The sequence below is a fragment of the Saccostrea cucullata genome, unplaced genomic scaffold, assembly GCF_032062105.1.
Source record: "Saccostrea cucullata isolate Sc308-1 unplaced genomic scaffold, CSIRO_AGI_Scuc_v1 ctg8417, whole genome shotgun sequence".
Lineage (NCBI taxonomy): Eukaryota > Metazoa > Mollusca > Bivalvia > Ostreida > Ostreidae > Saccostrea > Saccostrea cuccullata.
The window spans coordinates 53,708-75,115 of NW_026938984.1; the positions used below are offsets into that span (position 1 = coordinate 53,708).

The following is a 21,408-nucleotide window of genomic DNA, read 5'->3' on the forward strand; positions in this document are numbered from 1 at the left end:
AAATTGTTTACAGACAGGCAGACAGACAGACGGACAGACGACGGACGCATTACTATCGCATAAACTCTTCTGGTCTCTGACCAGTAGAGCTAAAAATTCAGTTCAATATTGATGTTTTCATAGAAAAAGATATATATATTTTATATGTTTAATTTACATTCTGGACAACTTTTTAGGAATTAATCATTGATTTTAGTTTAATTTCAAAGTGGCCGTGGATTGAAATCTTATTCTTAACAAAACCGGAAGTGTAGATAAAAATGGCGCTTCAGCATTTTCGGCATGTTCAGTCTTACATCGGCATAATTTCATCAGTTTGGTTTTGTCAAAAATGCTAATTATGGTAATAAATAGGTGACGAAAGTTCAAATCTTTAAAAAAACTGGCTTGTAAAGCAATCAATCACTTTCAATTGTTACTTTTTGATTGAGGCATTCACGAAACCCATATCGTGTAATGTGTAAAATGTAACTGTGTAGCAGTAAAATAAAGGAAGTATACATGTGCAAATTACATGTATATTTTACTTTCATTTTTAAAAAAAATTAAACATCAAATATATGATCTTAGAAGGCAGAGCTAATGTCAGAACCGAAAGCAAAACCAGAATATATTTTGACCCTCAGAAATTCTTTTTGACCCCCAAAAGTTTATATCAAGGGTCATAATGACCCTTGGTTTTGAAAATTAGCAGAAACACTGGTCCAAACTAATATTTCTCCGGAATTAAGCAATGGTTGATGCATACGCAGTCGTAATACTACGCAGGAGAGTACTTTGTTTACTAGTGTGTTTTATAATTAATAGTGAGCGCAGCAAGCTCAATAGACTATTATTGATAATGCGGAAGTCAAACCCTTTTCCTATGGCTATGGATAATTTACTTCCTTGTTAACAACTTACACACAGTCTATCGTAAACAAATCAAAACTCAGGTTATGTCAAGGAGATATGACCTTACTTTGATTACCAATTATTTCACACGTGTTCCTCCCAACAATATTGCTTTCTACAGTGACTTTTTTCTATACTCTTTTCGCCCTTTTCAACGTCTGCGTTTGGACTTGATCTTTGGATGCCAGTATTTTTTGGTATTTCGATCCCGATATGTATTCACACATCGTGTCTAAGATATTTAAAAGAGCGGAATAAGAAATAATAAACCCCAAACTTACTTTTATTGCAACATATATCAGCAATATTGTTCTCCAGTAGAACATTGTAGTCTGAACTTTTTTTTTTGAAATTGTTATAAATGCTGTGGTCGTGGATATTAGATATTATACACATATTTACTGGTTATGAGGACAATAGCAAGTTTATCGTCCCCCAAGACAGCAAACTATTTCCCGAGGCGCAGCAAATATGTGTATTATTATCAATATTTTAAAATATGTTCAAATATGTGTGGCAGTTGACAGTAAGTAGTGAGCACTTGGCAGTAAGAACAGAACAGTTGGCAGTAAGCAGTCAGCAGTTGGCAGTAAGCAGTTGGATGTCGTATATGGCATTCCATATATATATATATACATGTACATTGGCGTCGGAAGCAAATTGAAAGGGGGGGGAGGGTAAGTGTAAAAAAATGTACCTTCTGAAAAAACCTGACAAGCAAAAAAAGGAAAGTCCGGTTCCCAAACACAAAAATCCTATTTCGTGGGGGGGGGGGGGGGGGGGGAGGGGGAGTCGAACTTCAGTACTAAAACTTTCCCTATTTTTTAACATGAAAAGTGGGGGGCTAAACCTAAAAAGATATGTTCAATGCCTATACTAAGTATGGAATTTAGAATTTTATAATATTTATTCAACCAATTTCATCTCAGTTATACATACAAAAAAAATAACAGAACAAATTAAAACAAACACTGTATGATGAACAGAGAGTTGGGTATCTACTTTAAAGATTCATAAAATGTACATTATAAATGGCCTATGTATAATATCTATAATATGCCTATATTGAACTATGTTGTTTTCTCTTATTATAATTTGCATTTATAAGTTGGCATAATAAAACAACAAACTCAGAATATTCATTTGACACAATCCATGTAAACAGGTATAAGTATATATAAACTAAGTATATATTTGGCTAAGCCCCCCCCTACCCCCCCCCTCCCCCCTCAGGTTCCGACGCTTATGATACATATATACGTCAGATACTCGAGAATATTTCTTTTTCCGTGAAGTATTTTATAAAATATGCACTTGTTAATGATAAATCCAGAAATCTTGAAAAGGGACTCAGACCAGTTTAAGGTCAGGGTAGAGGGTAGAGGGTAGAGACCAAACCCCAAAAAATGATTTATGAAATCTCATGTATATTGTGGACAGAAAAAGGGGGAGCTCCTGGGCCCCTCTAGATCCGCCACTGAAATATTGGTTCTTGGATGGGGTGCCGTGGAGAGTATCACAGGTACTCGGGTCTTGGTTTATAAATATATATACATGTATTTTACTGAGGTGTATAAAAATGACTGATTTTTTTACATATATATACTGTACATATATGCCATCTGAATAGGCCGACAAAATACCGACTGTATTCAGAAATTTAGAAAAAAAAACTACGGAAATGAAATATATTGATGAGATAAGAGCATATTGACGTTGCAACTTTTGTTGTATTTGAACTATATCTTATTAATTAATTGTCCAGTACTAGCAAATTTATAACCATAATGCGTCAAAAGCAAATTGAATGTGGGATGGCTAATTAAAAGGGACTAAACCCCCAAAAAGGATTTTCCCCATTTATCCCGATCATGACAAAGAGCAAACGGTGAGTGTGACCGGTCAGCAGAGGATGTTCACTCCACCAGTGGCACCTGATCCCACCTCTGATGTTTTGGTGGTCCGTGTTGACTCAACTGCTTCTGTTTTGTATTGTTTAGTGGACATTTGATCTTGAATGTTGTTCCGTCCTCCATGTGTTTCATAGAATAACCTACATGTATTTCATCGATCGAATCTCGCGGTACATCTTTCAATCGGAGGTGGGAAAAAAAATTTCGAATGAACGGACATCACTGGATGTTTTATGTATCTTCCTAAATTCAAAAATATTCTATTTAAAATTTCCTTCTGTGTTTTATTTTAGGTAATACCTTTACATTCAATAAAATTAAAGTTCATACACCATAACGAGATAAGAGGTCTTACAACATTTATTTTAATGTTTGTGAAAAGGTGGCTTTTGGATTGACATGGCGTCTGTGTAAAACATTCCGGACTAGCGCAGCCAAGTAGCATCGTTTTTGAAATAAGGGTGGGGGGGCAGCCAGAGAAAAAAAAAGTACTAACTGAAAAAGTTGAAAAGAGAAAAAAAAGAAAATTTGCCCATAGTCGAAAATCCTGTTTCGTGTGGGTAAGGAGTGGATGGGGTGAAGATGCCAACTACTTTCAATATCCACTTATTTCAGTACTAATTGATACTAAATTTTACTAATATCACGAAAATTAAGTTGGGAGAGCCCACCAGCCTTCCAGACAGTGAGTGAACTGTGGAGGATCCAGGGGGAGGTTTCAGGACCCCCACCCCCGTTCATTGGTTGTTTTTTCACAAGTGTCATTTTATCATTTTGTTGCAATGATTAGACTCGAACTCGAATCCATTCTGTACATATAAGTTACATATTTCTTCGTCAGTCTTTTAACATGAGGTTTGAAGTAATAAATATACATGTTAGAAGTAATAAATATACATCAATTGTGACATCAGAAAGACTATAATTATTTTAGATGGTGCTCTTTCAAATATTTGATTTTTTTTTTCAAGATAAATCATTTAATCTTTACTCGATGATATCATTAACAGTTATAAAAACTTTTGTGTTATATTAAGGAAAACGTTTGCAAATGTAAATATGTAATGTTTACGTCATACGTTAACGTATACATTATATATTTACAGTTGCAAACGTTTTCCTTAATATAACGCAAGCGTTTTTATAACTGTATACGTGTGTTTATATAACGTCAAAGGTTATGACATAATACATGTAGATTTCACTTGAAAACAATACCAATTTCAAACGAATATAAAAAGAAAACTGTAAAAGACATCATTAAAAAATAATTTATGTTATAACCCTCAAAGTCTAAACTTTTACATAAAAAACGTTATTTATTTTGGTGACAGCGCGTATTTTGGCAGATTGTGCATTGAATGAATCTAGTAAAAATCAAAACGAAATATATCCACAAAATCGTCGTCCCAGATTTTTTTTACAGCAACAGGAGCAATAACAGCCATTTCCGGCCACTCTTTTCAGGGATAATATGTTATGCGATAAAAGTGAAGCGTGTCAGCGCCCGGATGTCTGAAACAAGTACGCCCTTTGATTATTTATTTTCTGCTTGGATCCGGAATAAACCACAAACTTATAAACTTACTCTGGGACTGCTTTGTGTCAGGTTGGGTCTGGTCGGTACTGTACATGCACAACTGCAATATATATCAGCAATATTATTCTTCAGTAGACAATTGTAGTCTAAACTTTTTTTAAAGATTGTCATATACAGATCAAGTTATTGAAATGTATATCTGATGCACTTCTTTCATTACCACCCTTACCAAAGTAAAACCATTGCAGCAATATTGCCGCTTTATTGCGGCAACATTGCAGCAACACATTTTTGTCACCAGAAGCAAGTTTTGGGGTTAGAGAAATATCGCCGCTAGCGGCAACAACTTCTGGTGACATTCTGGCAATACTGCCGAAAAAAGTCTTTCTGGCGGTATTGCCAGAATGTGTCCAGAAGATCTATGATTACCCGATAGGCAGTTGTGAGCATGCTCAGTCTTTTTAAATAAAATGGAAAAAGTTCTAAGGCAAGCATGTTTTGCTTCATTATTGAATGGTATCAAGTTAATTGGGGTTGTTAGTTGTGTACAGTAGGATTAGACATGATGACTAGTGAGGCTGAATAATGTGGAATAGCTAGAAAAAAGAATTTCAGCAGTTTCCATGGCAGGACCTTTTGAAAGAATTATATAGGAATGTCTAACTCTGTTTTCATGGTACATATATCAAACTTGGTAAGTTAAAACCATATTTTTTTTAGATGAATGATTCTATAGAGATAAAAAAAAAGATATATTATATGTATTTCAACTAGTGCTTGTGATGCATGTATACTATACATGTATGTATAATATATTTCATACCCTTGTTGCAGGAAAAGATGAATGCATGAACATATATAATTAATTTATTGCATAAATTTGAATACCTACGAGAAAATAAAAATTCTATATATATGAATTACAAACAAGCTATATATACAGTACCGACCAGACCCAACCTGACAACAAAGCAGTCCCAGAAAGAGCTTTGGGACCGCTCTGGACTGCTGTGGGACCGCTATTGGACTGCTCTGGGACTGCTATGAAAGCAGACCCAGCAGTCCCAGCTGCCCCTGGCACTGCTTTCATGGACTGATTTGTTCACTCATGTGTGAAAAGGTTCGGATTGACATGATAGCTCCTCCCCCTTATGTGTTCTGAATTTGCAGACCTCTTGTTGTTTTGTTTACTTGCAGCAGAAAGACTTTTAAACTGTTAACTTACATTCTTTTAATAAGGTAGAGATTATTATAGTTAATTCATATTTTCATGGACTGTATACTTACACAAATAAATGTGTAGTTTGATATATATATATTTTTTGAAAAAAAGTTTATAAATAAGGAATTCATGAGAAAAAAATTATCCATAAAAATAAACTACAAGTTATTAAGAAAAAAAAATAGCTACACGTGGGCCTTTTTAATTATTTAATGTTAAATTAGGTACTCAAAATTTGCATTTTTACTATTTAAAAATAATCATTTCAGATAGATACAGGTGTATAAGATTTTTTTTAATTAAAAATACTACACATTTTATATGGACCACGCTAAAAGAGAGTATTCAATGTAACCCTCAAATAAAACCCAACAATGTATTAAATGACCATGAAATAAAATTATGCTACCATTCTCCCGTAACATAAACTATGTGAATAGTCATTGGGAAATTTATTAATTACCGGTAGCTTTTAATTTATAAACTAGGTTTTAAAAAAAATGTAAATACCGGGAATAGTGATTTATTTCCTTTTTTTATTTGCTTGCGTTTAACTGGCCGATTAATGTTTATAAGATGGTATCAACACCCATTGTTTCAATCGCCTTTGGGCAGAAAAATCGATACATGTTATTTGGGTCTTTGCATCAGTGTTACACATCATTGAACATGCTGGTAAACAATGACCCTAATTTCAATTAATTTAATGCAAAAAAAGTGATAGATGAAATGTGCATAAATTTCTTTCGGGATTACTTAATTTTGAACATAATCTGAAGCTTCCATCCTGGTGATTTACAGATGTACACTCTAACATTTATAAATAAAACACTAAAAACTGAGTTTTATAGAACTAAACATTAAAGATAATTAAATTGACAAGTCAGTAAAAATAATCATGAATGAATAATAATACTTGGCAAAATTATCAAAGAATAATTTTAGAGTATCCTTTTAGTCTAAATTGGCCATAAAATGATCAGATCTATTTTAGGCTTCTTCCGGTGGAAATTGTTAATTCACATTTAATTTTTTGTATAAAAAAGAAATATTGGAACTTGTATCAATCACAGAAGAATTATTAAAATACCCAAGGATTGTGATTAAATATTCCTGTTCATTGTGATTCATATATGTACATGTAAGTGTGAAAGCCTTCTTTCTCCAATAAATATTGTAATTATTTCAATTTTTATGCGCGTAAATGTACATTTTGTGTTCGAAATTGACCTCTGCGTACATGTAAGGAATCCTGGCATACTATCCAGAATCAATTTCTACTGCCTTTTATAGTTCCATTGTTTATTGGAAATATCATTTCTGAGTAGCTCCGCCCAATATATTAATAAACCCCGCCCACTGGGACTGCTGGGACTGCTCTCTGGGACCGCTGGGACTGCTGGGACTGCTATGGGACTGCTGCTGTGGGACTGCTGTGGGACTACTCTGGGACCGCTGTGGGACTGTTTTAGCAGTCCGAGAAAGCAGTCCCCGGGACTGCTCTGGGATTACATTGTGTCAGGTTGGGCCTGGTCGGTACTGTATTATACATAATACTGATTGTCATTGGGGACTATATGATGGGCAGCTAATTAAGGTTATTTAAAATAGAGATTTTAACAGTGGCATATTAATTATTGATATTTTTATATACACATTTTTTATGTGCCCGGATTAATAGATTGGGGTGCACATTATTTTTGTCCTATCTGTTTGTAAACTTTAACCTTGGCCATATGTGATAACTTTTGAACCTATGAGATATAGAGACTTCATATTTGGTATGCATACTCCACTTATTAAGTCCTTTCAAATGACACCAAGGTCAATGACCTGGTGACCTTGATTGTGACCTATATGCTAAAAATAGTTTTTATTGAATATTCGCCATAATTTAAGAACCAGTAGAAGTAGACACTATATATCTAGTATATGCATACTCAACTAATTAAGGTCTTTAAAATGACACCAAGGTCTTTGACCTTGTAACCTTGGCTGTGACCCATATGCTTAAAATAGATTTTTTGAACCTTCGACATTATTTTTGAACCATGAAAGATGGATCCTTATATTTGGTATGCATTCTCCACTAATTATGCTCTCTCATATGACACCAAGGTCAATGACCTTGTGACCTTCTCTGTGATCTATATGCTAAAAACAGCCTTTATAAAAACCTCCACCATAAATTTTGAACCATATATTTAGTATGCATATTCCACTAATTAAGTTCTTTCAAATGACACCAAGATCAATGACCTTGTGACTTTGACTGTGACCTATATGTTAAAAAAGTTTTTTCAAACTTTGTTGTCATTGGGGGCATATATAGTGTTTCAAACACACATCTTTTTTTAACAAAGTTTTTCTGTCTATTTCTAATTACTCTGTAACTTATTATGCTCTTCATTTTTATGTTCCTCAGCACAGTTTGTTAATTGTTAGATTGATAGATCATTATTTCTATTAAATACCAATTTATATATAGGTAGTACTGCATTGTTGTCCCATTATTGCTGCAGCAAAACCTGAAATAATACATGTACTGCAATTGTTTGCATTGCCGTAAATCTAATTTACATACGAAAAACGATATTGCCGTAATATTGCCGCAACACTTTACTGGCACTATTGCCGCAAATCTAATTTACATACGAAAAACGATATTGCCACAATATTGCTGCAATATTGCCAAAATGTTAGTACATGTACAATAGTGCCACAATATTGCCGCAACACTTTTCTTGCACTATTGCCGCAAATCTAATTTACATACGAAAAACGATATAGCCGCAATATTGCTGCAATGTAATGCCAGAATGTTGCTGCAATATTGCGGCAATAATGCCAGAAGATGTTGCCTGAAGGTGAATATTTTGGTAATGGCATAATTAGCACAATTTAATGATAAATTAATTGGCATATCCGAGGAATTTTGAAAAGAAAGGGGGTCATTGTGGGGTCACATAAAAAAAAAGATCTATTGAATTAAGTCAAAGTTGTTCAGTAGAAATGTATGTGAAAATGTTCATTTTGCGGTGGACATAAATTCGTGGGTCTCTTCATACAATGAAAATTAAGAATCCCCCCACCCTTCCCACGAAAATTAGTAATTTCATAGAATCTTAACGAACAAGATATATTTGTGAAACACTGATTATCCCATATGGCCACATAGCGAAGAATAAACCTTTTTTGAATGCAAACTCTTTGGAAATACAATTCTGAAACGTAAAAGTGGGTTAACGTTTTGTCATAAGAATTGAAATTTCCAAGGTCAAGGTCAAAAGATTAAGGTAATTTATTAAAAATTGGTATCCAATGAAAGGTCTTGCCACAAAAAATACATACGAATGTGTGAAGTATGGCACCCCTAGCACTAACTCTTCAAAAGTTATGGCCAGATTTAAATATTTTAAAAAGAAGGTCAAAATCAAAGATCAAGGTCAAAGGTCTAACTATCAAATGAAAGGTCTTGTCACAAGGATTTGATATGTAAAGTATGAAAGCACTAGCCCTAAGCCTTTAAAAGTTTAGGTCAATGTTTGTGTTTTAAAAGAAGGTCAAATCTAAGGTCAGAGGATCAAGTTCTTGGTATCCAATGAAGAGCTTTCTCACAAGGATTACATGTATTAAGTATCAGATTACTAGCCCTTGGTGTTCAAAAGTTTTGGTCAAGGTTAAAGTTTTGCCATAAGAATTGAAATCTAAAAATCAAGGTCAAAAGGTCGAGGTAACTGATATCCTATGAAAGGTTTTGCCACAGAGAATACATATGTAAATAATAAAAGCCCTAGTCCTAACCGCTCAGAAGTTAATTATAACCAAGGTTTAAAATAAAGAAAAATAGGAATATAAAACTCCAAGGTCTAAGGGTCAAATAATGTTATGTTATGCCGAGGTTAAAGATTTTTTCATAAATACGTTAATCTCCAAAGTGCAAGGTCAAAAGGTCAAGTTGTTGGTATCCAACGAAAGGACTTTAAACAAAGAATACATGAAGTATAAATGTCTTTGTATGTCCTGATGAAAAGATATGGTCAAAGTGAAAAGTTGGAATTTTTTTGTAAATTGGGTCAAACTGCAAGTTCAAGGTCAAAAGCTCTTTGGCGTTACCCAAAGAACGAACTTTTCACTAGGAATACACATGTGAAATGTGAAAGTCATAGCTCCACTAAATCAAATGTTAATGGACACTGTTAAAATTTTTGTTGACAAACAGAGACAGACAGACAGTTTGACGGACGGACAGACACGACAAAAACTATATTTCCCCGAAAAATTCGTTTACGGGGACATAAAACACAGTGGCTTCTTCGGGGTTTATCATAAATCAAACTGGATTCATATAAATTATGTAAAATTTTCCTCTTTTACATTCGGTAAAAAAAAATAATTTTGAAACAATACCATATGTTACTTTAAATATTTCAAAACATGAACTTTTAGCCTAGGTATAGTTTAGATGTAACGTTCTTCCTATTCACATAGCAATTGTTCTTTATACATGTGAACCGCTCAAGTCCTTAGATAATTTCAATTACATTGTCGATTTCAATATAGTATTAGGCATGATATATCCTTTTGAATTCCATTGTAAAATTTACTTATTGCGTATTCAGAAAATTAAAATTTTCTAAAATGTTCTACATGCGATTAGGTAATAAATACTAGTGTGTTCGATATTTGACATAGGATACTTTCAATTACATTGTCGATTATCAATATATTTGTAAAAATTAACAACTTTAATAAAAATATTGCATTGCACTAATATATATCATTCATGATATATGCCATTCAATGAATAATTCCGTGCTGTATAACCTAGTAAAATTTGCCCCGCTTGAAAAGTGTCTGTTATAACACTTTCGTTTCCACACGATATCTCTAGAACCATTAAAGCTATTGCAATGAAATTTTACATAACAACTCCCTGTGGCCTAATGAAGACACCTATTTCTTTTGAGGTCAAAAGGTCAAAGTTCAAGGTCGTAAATTTAAACATTCTGTCTGTGTGTAACTCTATCATTTCCGTGCGATATTTCCAGAAGATTTTGAGCTTATGCAATTTAATTTTGTACCAAAACTCCCTAGGACCTCTCTCACCCCTCTCAAAGTCCTGTTTGTTTTATTAGTATATATAATATTACATGTCGCTTTTTTAGCACAGGGGCATGAGGAGAGTTTTTGTGTATAAAAGTGCTTTTCGGCGGACGTTATGTTCTTATTACATCTACATGTATTAGAACTATTTTTAAATGAAGACTAAATAAATCAAACACCTTTGATTGTGTAAACTTTTGACACTGCCGAACACGGATATATACATGTATGTGACTTCACTTCTGCATATACTTGACTCCAAGTAAAGCGATTCCGTGGTCTAGTGGTATGCTTCTCGCTTCCCATGAGAGAGGTCCCGAGTTCAAGTCCCGGACGGAACATTTTTTTTAAAAAAAATACTCTATTTTTTATTTACTAAATTATAGTATTCAGCACACGAAATGAAAAAAATTACGAGATCTGGCTTGTACAAATTCAAAAGTCATCATTACAGTGTGATAAATATTCCATGTAAAAAGAATCTTCTATACACATAATAAAGAATAAGCAATTCAATATTTATATTCATAATGGTATATTTTATTTGCTTCAGTATACATGCATGTAAACATTTAATAATTCTACAAAATTCAGTGAGGGGGATCCGACCCCCTCCCCCTCCCCCCGAACTGCGCATGTTTTTCTTTTTCCTTAAGCGGGGGACACAAATTCTCTGAATTAGCTTGTTAAGAATAAGATAAATATATGATATATAAATTGATTGAATCATTTTCAATGTAAATAAGATAAAATTAGGAAGAGAGAAGTAAAATACAGCACTATATAAAAGCATGTATTAGCTCTACCCAAATTCTCTTCTGGTCTCGAAGACCGATTCCGTGTGTTTAAAAACTATATATTACGTTTCACAAGCTGTAGATGACCACATTAAATCGGTCGGATCGATTCCTTATCTAAATTAGATCTTAAAAGAAAACAATCGTGTTTTGTGATATCGATATTTGCACACCTTATAAACTAAAATATTTTTTGTTTTGTAAAATGTATGCTGTGATATCATGGAATTAATTTACAGGTCATACAACTTAATTCTTTAAATGAAAAAGCGATTTACAGTTGTTTTTCTTGTCAGTCATTAAAAAAAATGATAAATACTTAATTGAACGGTGCAGGGTCCATTCAATCTTTGATTGACATTTGTTAGAAATCACTCCGAGCCACGGCTAGGCAGTAACACGTGTGTGGGGAAAAGGACAGTTTTTGTTCCTTACAAATTCTTCAACAATTTTTTTTATCGTTTTAATTTATTTTTACAAAGTTAGAAAGTTTATGAATAAACCATTCAAATCAATTTCACGTAAATGTAGGTATACCAATTTAGGGCTTTGTAAAGTAGATATAGAAGTCAGAAGAATACAAAAGTAATTATTATAACAAAATTACTCAAAAGGAAATATTTTAGCACATCTAAGGAAGTGGAACTTATATATTTACAATGAAAAAAAAACATCAAAATTATACATAACATTTGTGTCTGCAGGTGTAATTTACATTGTTCATTATCGTGTGCAGTAATGCAGAAAATATGTTCAGTAAGCACTTGTTCCTTTATTTCATTGTTTTCATCTTATTTAAATTTATTTTTCATGCATCTTTTTCTGTCAATTATTCCATTTTCTTTCTTTTTATATATAACTAGTTGTTCCATCATTGAAAAGTAAAATGTCAATGTTTACATATAATCCTATACCATATTTTCAACATTATTCGTGGAACAACAATTTCTCTGGAATATTTGTAGAGTTAATCAATAAAATCAAATAATCATTAAAGTATGAAGCCTCCATTTAGATTTATGGTTATCATTTAAAAAGCCTACACCGACTTTCATTAAAATAAGCCACCCTGCCCCTTTTTCAAATAGGTTGGCTTTATAAATGCGTTTAACCATTTAAAAAAACGCTAGTTTATAAAAAAAGAAATACTATTTAAAAAATTGTCTGCAATATTGTTTTTTTTTTAGATATGTAATGGATACATTACACATTCAGTGTCAAAATATGAACATAATGAAAAAGAAACAACTTCTTCGAATCACATCTATTCGATTTATCCCAATATAATATAAGAAGGTCACTCTCTTCTTTCATATTTCACTATATATCGTTATATTTGCAACTGTGTTGTTTTTGAGGAGGTATGCCCCATCCAATTTTATTTCATGGATCTCTTAAGAGTCTTTTGATACATGAATTAAGTATTTAAACAATGAGAATATTTATTTTTACAAATGCACTCTGATTTTAATGAATTTACGGAAAGTGAATCGATTTACTTTATCAGTGTTTTTAGTCCATACTACAACCCAATTTAACAAAAAGTAGATGTTAGATCCGCTCGTATACTCGCTTCATTTACATCTAACATCATCCCGTAGAGGGTCGAATCAAATGTCAAATTCTATCTACCAGTCAAATCGCCGTTTGCAAAATCATCGTATATGTGTTAAAGGGAATAAGTTTAGAGTAAGAGATGTTCCGCATTTTGCCTCTGATTTGACTCTCTACAACATGTTAGATGTTAGTAAAGCGAGTATGGAAGAGATTCTAACATCCTATTTTAATTAGATTAACTACAACCAAGTGGTTAAGCACTTTTTTTTTTGTATTTAAAGGTTCTTTGATTTTAATAAACTCAATAAAGAACTAGAAACAGAGTAATCAAATGTACCCCTTCGCGTTCTAGAACCGGTCACAGAAAAGCATATTAGAAATCAAATTAAACATGTACTTGTATAATTTATTATTTTAGTTAATGTGATAAATTCTTTTAAAAATCAAATAAAAAGTCTTACTATTTCTTCTTTTAAATAAGAAAACTAACATGTATTCTATTTATATTATTCCAGTCTCATTCAGTTTCACTTCAGTTAATAACAAATTAAAAGTAGCATTTTTTAAAATTACTTTTTTATTTCCTTTTCCAGTACATATTTCCAGTAGAAATCACATACAAAAGAAAATTTGACTGACTGCATAAAATTGTGGACCATTAAATAACATTTTGACACAATACAAAAGTAGATATAATTGACGACAAAAAGAACTGTTGAGACCAGTGCACATAAAAGTACATATACAGTATTAAGCCGGTGATATACAAAGAGTTACACGTTGATGACATACAACAACGGGAAGTGGAATATGTATGATGGCTTATGTATGTAAATTTGAAATTGACTAGACTCGAAATGGATATAAAGAAGACTTTATACAAAAGTGAATATAATATATCATTCAATTTCACACAAAAATAAATAACAAATCAGCAGCATAGAAAAACAACTGAATAACTAATAAATAGCAAAAATGTATATGTATCAAATCTACACACGTTCACACTGAAGTATTCTGTATCGAAGCTGCAAAAACTATGTTTATTATACTTTTCCTGATGATTTAATATGTTTAGTAGCGTCTTCCTGTTTTTCAGAGCGAGCTGAAGAGTGTGTTCAACTCTCACTAAAACAATATGCATGTTTTAAAAAGAAAATTGACTGTGTATCAACATTATGATTGGACATTTACCATTAATTTTATCAAAATTTTGATTTGTAGTGATTTTTGTAATAATAAATTAAGTAAATAATTCATTGCAATCATGTTTTCATATGTTTAATGTAGAAAGGCCATTCGGAAAACATTAAGACATAAATTTTAATGTTTAAAAGAAAGAGATCAATTCAAAAACCAGTTATTTTAAATTAATAAGAATTAATTAAACAGATATGCAATATTTATAATTAATAGTCGAAAAACTATTGAATAAAGAATAAACTTGTTCATGCCTGTTGACCTGGGAGAGCTATTCCATTTTAATGTCATATTTGTTTACTTGCTTACTTAACATCATGCAGTACCAATTCATGCAGCGCAGTTGAGTATTATTTACTTTGAAATTATTTACAATGTATGGCTTTCCATAATTTCCTTAATTTTGATTCATTGACATCTAAGGAAAAAATAACAATAAAAGATCCAACCCTTTGACAAGATTTGTCCATTGTTGTTTTTTGTGGGGTTTTTTTTTTGGCAGGTCCGGTTTGATTGACATCTTAGGAAAAAATAACAATAAAAGATCCAACTCTTTGACAAGATTTTTTTTCTGCAGGTCCTTTAGCCTTGACCCGATTTGTTACAGCTTGCTGATTCTATTATGTGAATTTATTATTAAAACGGTCTCTGTTTTCCCGGTGGAAATTTTAACAAACTTGCAAAATGAAAAAAAAAACATATCCATACATTTAATTTGCAATGGGTGCAATTGAGAGTATGAAAGAAGGGATTGAATTTTTTCAATATCTGATTTCGTGATTGTAAATGGTTTTATATTTGTTTATATTAATTCTTAGCGGGTCAAACATATAAGCCATTTACAAAAAAAGACGTTCATTAGAAAGAAAAATAAATACAATGTGTCAGTAAATTCTGAAGAAACCTCATATGCATACACAGACTAGCAAAAATAAATACAATATTGTGGGGGTACCTTTTGAGTTGGATACAACTTAAAAGTCAAGGGGTAAAAAAAATTATACCATGGAAAACTTTTATCCTGAAAAAATACCTTACATGTTAAAGCTCTTACACTAAATGTTCAAAAGATCTGACCAAGGTTTAAGTTTGCCTGGATTTATTTATATCAAACTCATAGGTCAAGAGCTCAAATTGTTGATATTCAAAGAAAGGCCTTGTCACAAGAAATACACCTGTAACATATGAATGCCCTTGTGTTGAGGCTACAAGTGTTATATCCAAAGGTTTCTTTTTCAAAGTTGGTTTGAATCAAAGTTTAAAATATAAATTCCAAGCAAATTTACATCGATGGAAAGATAATGTGACAAAAAATGCACGTGTGCAGTATTAAGGTCGTAACACAATTTTTGTAAACTTTGTGAGCGAGGTTATAGTGGGGCAAATTCTTGAAATAGTGGTCAAACTCTTAGGTCAAGACCAAAAAAGGTAAATATATTGGTATTCAACGTACGCAGGACCTTGTCAAAGAAATACATGTTTTTGAATCGTGAGAGCTATAGCTACAAAATTTAAAAGTTACGGCCAATGTTAACAATTTCTTATAACATATCTAAGATTGATTTGAGGTGTAAAAATTAATCAAAATATACTTAGAGGCAAATCAAACAGATATATTTTTAATTTTTTTGTTTGAAATTATCTACAAATAAATTTACCAAACCCAAAAACTGTTGATCATGCAGTAGCAGAGTATATATATATACAATTTTTTTTACAAAATATCATGTGTGATTCATTGGGAATAAAGCTTATGAATAAGGTATGGTAATATACTTCAACAATTTTTCTAAAATTAAATCAAAGTGTTTACTTAGCCGATCAGCCTGAACTCAAGTGTTCGTAACAAATAAGATACAAAAGTTCAAACTAGAGAGCACACTTTGAAACAGAAATATTTGTTTCAACAGAAGTTCAGAGATTCTATTGTTTTTGAAAAGTGGTGTAGCATAATATGGTTTGTGGGAATTAATGATTTGTTAAGATGTTATGAACAAAATGTAAAAATTTTGCGAAGGTTTCGTCACAAAAATAATTATGACCAAAAAGTAGAAAAAAAACTTTTTATTAAAGATTTTTTTACAAAGAAATTATCATGAAAACTGTTAAAAAAATTTAATTATTCCCGGGGTTGTGTTGAACTTTTCACTTTTTCATTAAGGCATATTTTCTAATTATAGACGTCACGTGGTGAAGTCGTGGTGAAGTGCTTCATGTAGTATAAGTCCAAATTGAAGTCTATAGAATGCAAATATATAACAAAAGTTTTATGCTTGACTTTTCCGATTTATTAGTGTAACTTAATTATAAAAAGTCCTAATTCGCCGAATTCTGGTCCATGTACTGCCTTAACATACCCACGTAGGACCTTGTCAAAGAAATCCATGTGTTTGAATCATGAGAGATATAGCTCCAAAATTTCACAAGTTACGGCTAATGTTAAAATGTCTGTGTACATATCCTAAGAAAAAGAGGTGTAGATTACAATAGTTCATCATACCTAACTCAAATCAAATTTTTAGATATATCTTTTTAATTTTTTGGTTTGAAATTTCTACAAATAAATTTCTAAAACGAAAAAAATCTGGTATATATACATATATTTTTTTTTCAAAACAATTGTGTATAATTCAAGAAATATTCAGGCTCTAATCTTCGAAAAAGTTCTACAGTATTGTTTCTACAGTAAATCAAAGTATTTACTATAGTTAACGATAGTGAACTCAAGTGTTAACAGTAGTAAATCTTTGTCTGGAAACAGACAAAAGGTAGAGAAAAAAACAAACAGACAAATAGATACAGACATGTGCAGAACGACAGAGAGACAGACGGACGGACAAGGGTGTAGCATAATAAAATATGTACAAAACTGATCACGAAAAGGGCATCTAAAAAACCGTGACAAAAATTAGAAGTAAGAAATTGGCGACATTAAAAAAAATGACCAAAAAGATGAAAAAAAAAGAATTATCGTTTAAAAAATTGTTACAAAGAAATAAGGTTATGAATAAGCTGTTCAAAAGAATTTCAAGCATATATTTTTTTTTAAAGACAAATTTTGTCAAATATACTGCTCAGCCAGTTGTAGGCAAACAATGTCAAATTTTATATGACATGTAAATTTGTTTAAATTATATGAAATATTTAAAATTAATAAACACTAATTACATGTATTCATGAATTAATAAAGGTTTTAAAAAATGTATTTCCGTAAGAAAAATAGTGTTAGCTTTATCTCAGTAATCAATATAACAAATTAAATCTTTTTTTTAATAATGTCATTAATTAAATCAAGCATATAATATCGGGGATGGGGCAGCAGTTGTTTTTCAATGTTTAAAATTAGGGCTAATTTATCACACAAACTTTGTTTTATAAAAAAGTGCATTCAGGAAATGTCAAAAAAGCTCACCATAATTAAATAAAAAAACTTGTTTACCTAAGTTCAAATTAAATCCCAATGTATCCTATGAGAAAGATAATTTTCTATTTTTACAATAAAATTCATACACAAAATTGATAATCATAACTTAATTTTTTGCACCTGTAAATACCACATCCAATTTTATTTCATGAATCTCTTAAATGTCTTTTTGACACATGAATTCAGCATTTAAAGACTAAAAGCTCTTAGTATTATCATTCATATGGTTTGACTGCACATAAAATATATTGGTGCTAACTGTTTACGTATATAATCATGTATAAAAATCTGAGAATATATGTAAGAAAAAAATCACGTACTATGTAGTTTTATTTAAATAAATATGAAATTTTATCATTTTGAAAAGCAATTGTGAATGCTAAATATACTCATGGAATATATTTGTATGGGAAAGAAAAAAATAATATATTAAGCAATAAATTAAAAACTGGAATAAAATTAAAAATAGAAATTTCGATGAAATATAATAGATCTCGATCTCAATTACTAAGAATAATTTATTTTACAAAATTGCTACGATTCTGATGATTTACAGAAAGAAAATCTATTTACTTTATCAGTTTTAATTTAAATCATATTACAACCCAATTTGATTGAAAATAGATGTAAGATCTGCTCGTATACTCGCGTCACTTACTTTTAACAACATCCCGTAGAGGGTCACATGAGATGTCAAATTCTATCAACCAATCAAATCGTCCTTTGTTAAATCATCGTATATGTGTTAAAGCGAATAAGTCCAGAGTTGTTTTGAATTTGGCCTCTGACTTGACCGTGTACGCGATGTTAGATGTTAGTAATGCGAGTATGTGAGCAAATCTAACATATTATTTTAATAAGATTGATTTTACAAGCGAAAAAAAAATACATATATTTCTTTTAAATTAATTTGAATAAACTCAATAAAGAATAGGAAACAAAGAAATCCAATGCAAACCGGTCACAGCAATTATATACATGTATTAGAAAATAAAAAATTGAATATGAACTTGTTATACAATATTAAATACAGCACATATCAATAGAAATCTTTATATTTATCGATTAATTCTTTTAAAAATAAAAAAAAAGAAAGAAATCTCTGTTTCTTTTTTTCGGTAAGAAAACTGCCATTTCTACTAGTATTTTATTTTTTTAGATATTGGTAAACATTTCCAACTTATATTATTCCAGTCAGACTCAGTTTAATTTCAAATTATAACAAATAAATGTAAAAATTAAAAATGTAAAAAGTAACATTTTTTTGAAATTACTTTTAAAAATTTGTTTTCCAGTTTTTCTAAATTAATTTTTTTTTAATTTACAGAATATTAAGGAAAGATTTGTTAAATATCAGATACTGTTTTTTAAAATACATTTTAAATTTTTTTTAATTAAAAAAAGATACCGGTAAAATGTCTTCTTTTAAAAAAAAAGGGGGGTTTATAAAATGTTATAATTCAATCGATAAACAGTAATTTCAAAATACATAAATGTTCTGGGTTTTTTTGTTGTTTTTTTTTTTTTTGCATCCAAAAGTAAATATTTTTGCAATCCAAAGGACCTTGCTGCTCTATACATATATGTTAAAGTGTTGGTATATGAGGATTGGGGTGGGAGAAGTTTTGAAAAATTTAAGGTTTTCTGAAAATTGAAAAGATAGTTCATCAGATGTTCTTTTTGTTTATAAATTACAAGATACACAATATATTTACTTCCATAAAGTGAATCTGTAAATTTTTTTTTTTCATATTTAATATATAAAGTTGCTTATCATTTACTATCGAAAAAAAAGATCCCTTTTTTAGAATATCGAATTTTAAATCTCACATTAAAAAGGATTTCTGCACAGTTCATGTTTTATATTCTAAAATTGACAATTAATACTTTTTATAATATAGGCGATGAATTTGTCTAACTTCAATTTATATTTTATGCAGCCAACATTTACTTAAGGAATTGATCAAGATAAAAATGGTATCGTTTTTGTTTGATTTCTATCTGACAATAAGTTTTCAAAATATTTCCGACTATCTTCTCTTTATCAATTGATGGATACATCAAAGTTTTCTTTTTTTAAAATTTATGATTTTACGGTGCTCTGACAGAAGGAACATACAAAGAGATTGATTTTTTGATTGTATGTTGTTTAACGTCCCTCTCGAGAATTTTTCACTTATATAGAGACGCCACCACTTGCCGGTGGAGGGCTTCACTCAGGGCCTTGGAGCAGTGAGGGATCTTTTTAGCGCCAGCACCTACTGCGACACGGGACCTCGGTCTATACGGTCTCATTCGAAGGATCAGTCTCCACGTCCCGCAGTGGGATTCGAACCTGCGATGTAAGCATTGACTACTTACTTAGTGACTCTACATACAGCGAGATAGAGGTAAAGAGAGAAGGGAGAGAGAGAGAGAGAGATAGAGAGAGAGAGAGAGAGAGAGAGAGAGAGAGAGAGAGAAATTTAAATTTCTTACCTTTCACGGGGAAAATTGTATCCTTTTCATCTTTTTTCAAATGATTTCAATTAGATATCACGTGATTGCACATAGAAAGAATTTGATTGACAGCAGAAAATGTAAAACACTGCATAAATTTCGACACCATACAAATTAGATATAATTGAGGACAACACAGCTGCCATATCCACAAAAAAGTACAAACAGTATTAAGCCGGCGCTATACTTAAATATCACGTTGATGGCACATGAGAAAAGGATGTCGAACAAGAATGATAGCTCCTGAATGTAAATTTTAATTTGACTACACACAATTATGAATATTAAATAGACTTCATACGAAAGTAAATATCATATATTTAATCCATTTCTCACGAAAGTAAATAACTAATCAGCAGCACAGAAAATCAGAACATAATAACAATCCAATGGCACAAAATGTATTTACATATATATCAGACCTTCTACTGTACACAGATGTAATATGGAGTTGTGTTTGAACATTTTAAATGTCGGGCGGCTGTAAAAACTATTTGCCTTATCCTTTTTTTCTGACGACAGACTCATGAAGTAGTGTTATCCTGTTTCCACTTACACGATACTGATGTGTTTGTCGCAATTTTATTTCTGATTACAAATATGCATTCACCATAACCCTGACTATAAATATATGGAGGGATGTAAAGTTCAAAATATAAACCAATACAATATTAAGTATATAGTTGTGGGGTTGGGGCATGAGGTTTTTTTTTACTTTCACATTTCACTTAGTTTAAGAATAATATAATTTTTTTACTTAAACTTTTCCCGTGGGAATGAAATAAAAACTGAGACGATATACTTATTATTTTAAGTTTAATGTCCCACATTTTATTTTGTAACGAGTGTTTGAATAAATAAACTCCACACGATGGGAATATACTGCTGACCTACCTGTCCCCGGATTATTAGAACAGTGTGTTTCAAACTTACATTTAGAACTCTGTTGTTAACATGGCTTGATATACCGTAAATCTGGAATTTTTGCTGTAGTTAAAGTTTTAGCAAATTCGAAATAGTTTGTTGCATTCGCAATTTTTTTTCTTAAAATTAATTTAACATTTTACAATAAGAAAGTGTAAACAAAGTAGTGATCATTTGCAAAATGATGAATCGTAAAAATTAATCATTAGCTTTTTGACCAAGATTCGCAAAATAAAATCGACGTAAAAATATCCAGATTTACGGTACTTATTAGTACAATTAGTAACATAAATGACTTTAGATAAACTTTATCATTTGTTGCTTTTTAACAA

The 21,408-nt window shown here is 31.2% G+C and overlaps 1 long non-coding RNA gene across 1 annotated transcript; it reads right to left on the reverse strand.

Annotated features, from left to right (window-relative positions):
- Positions 1-2,550: 2,550 nt before the first annotated feature.
- LOC134251986 (uncharacterized) lies at positions 2,551-20,674 on the reverse strand. Its single transcript, XR_009988870.1, has 3 exons — positions 20,132-20,674; positions 4,396-4,447; positions 2,551-3,050 (listed from the first exon to the last, which is right to left on the reverse strand). It is a non-coding gene; the product is annotated as an uncharacterized LOC134251986 (long non-coding RNA).
- Between the last annotated feature and the right edge of the window lie 734 nt (positions 20,675-21,408).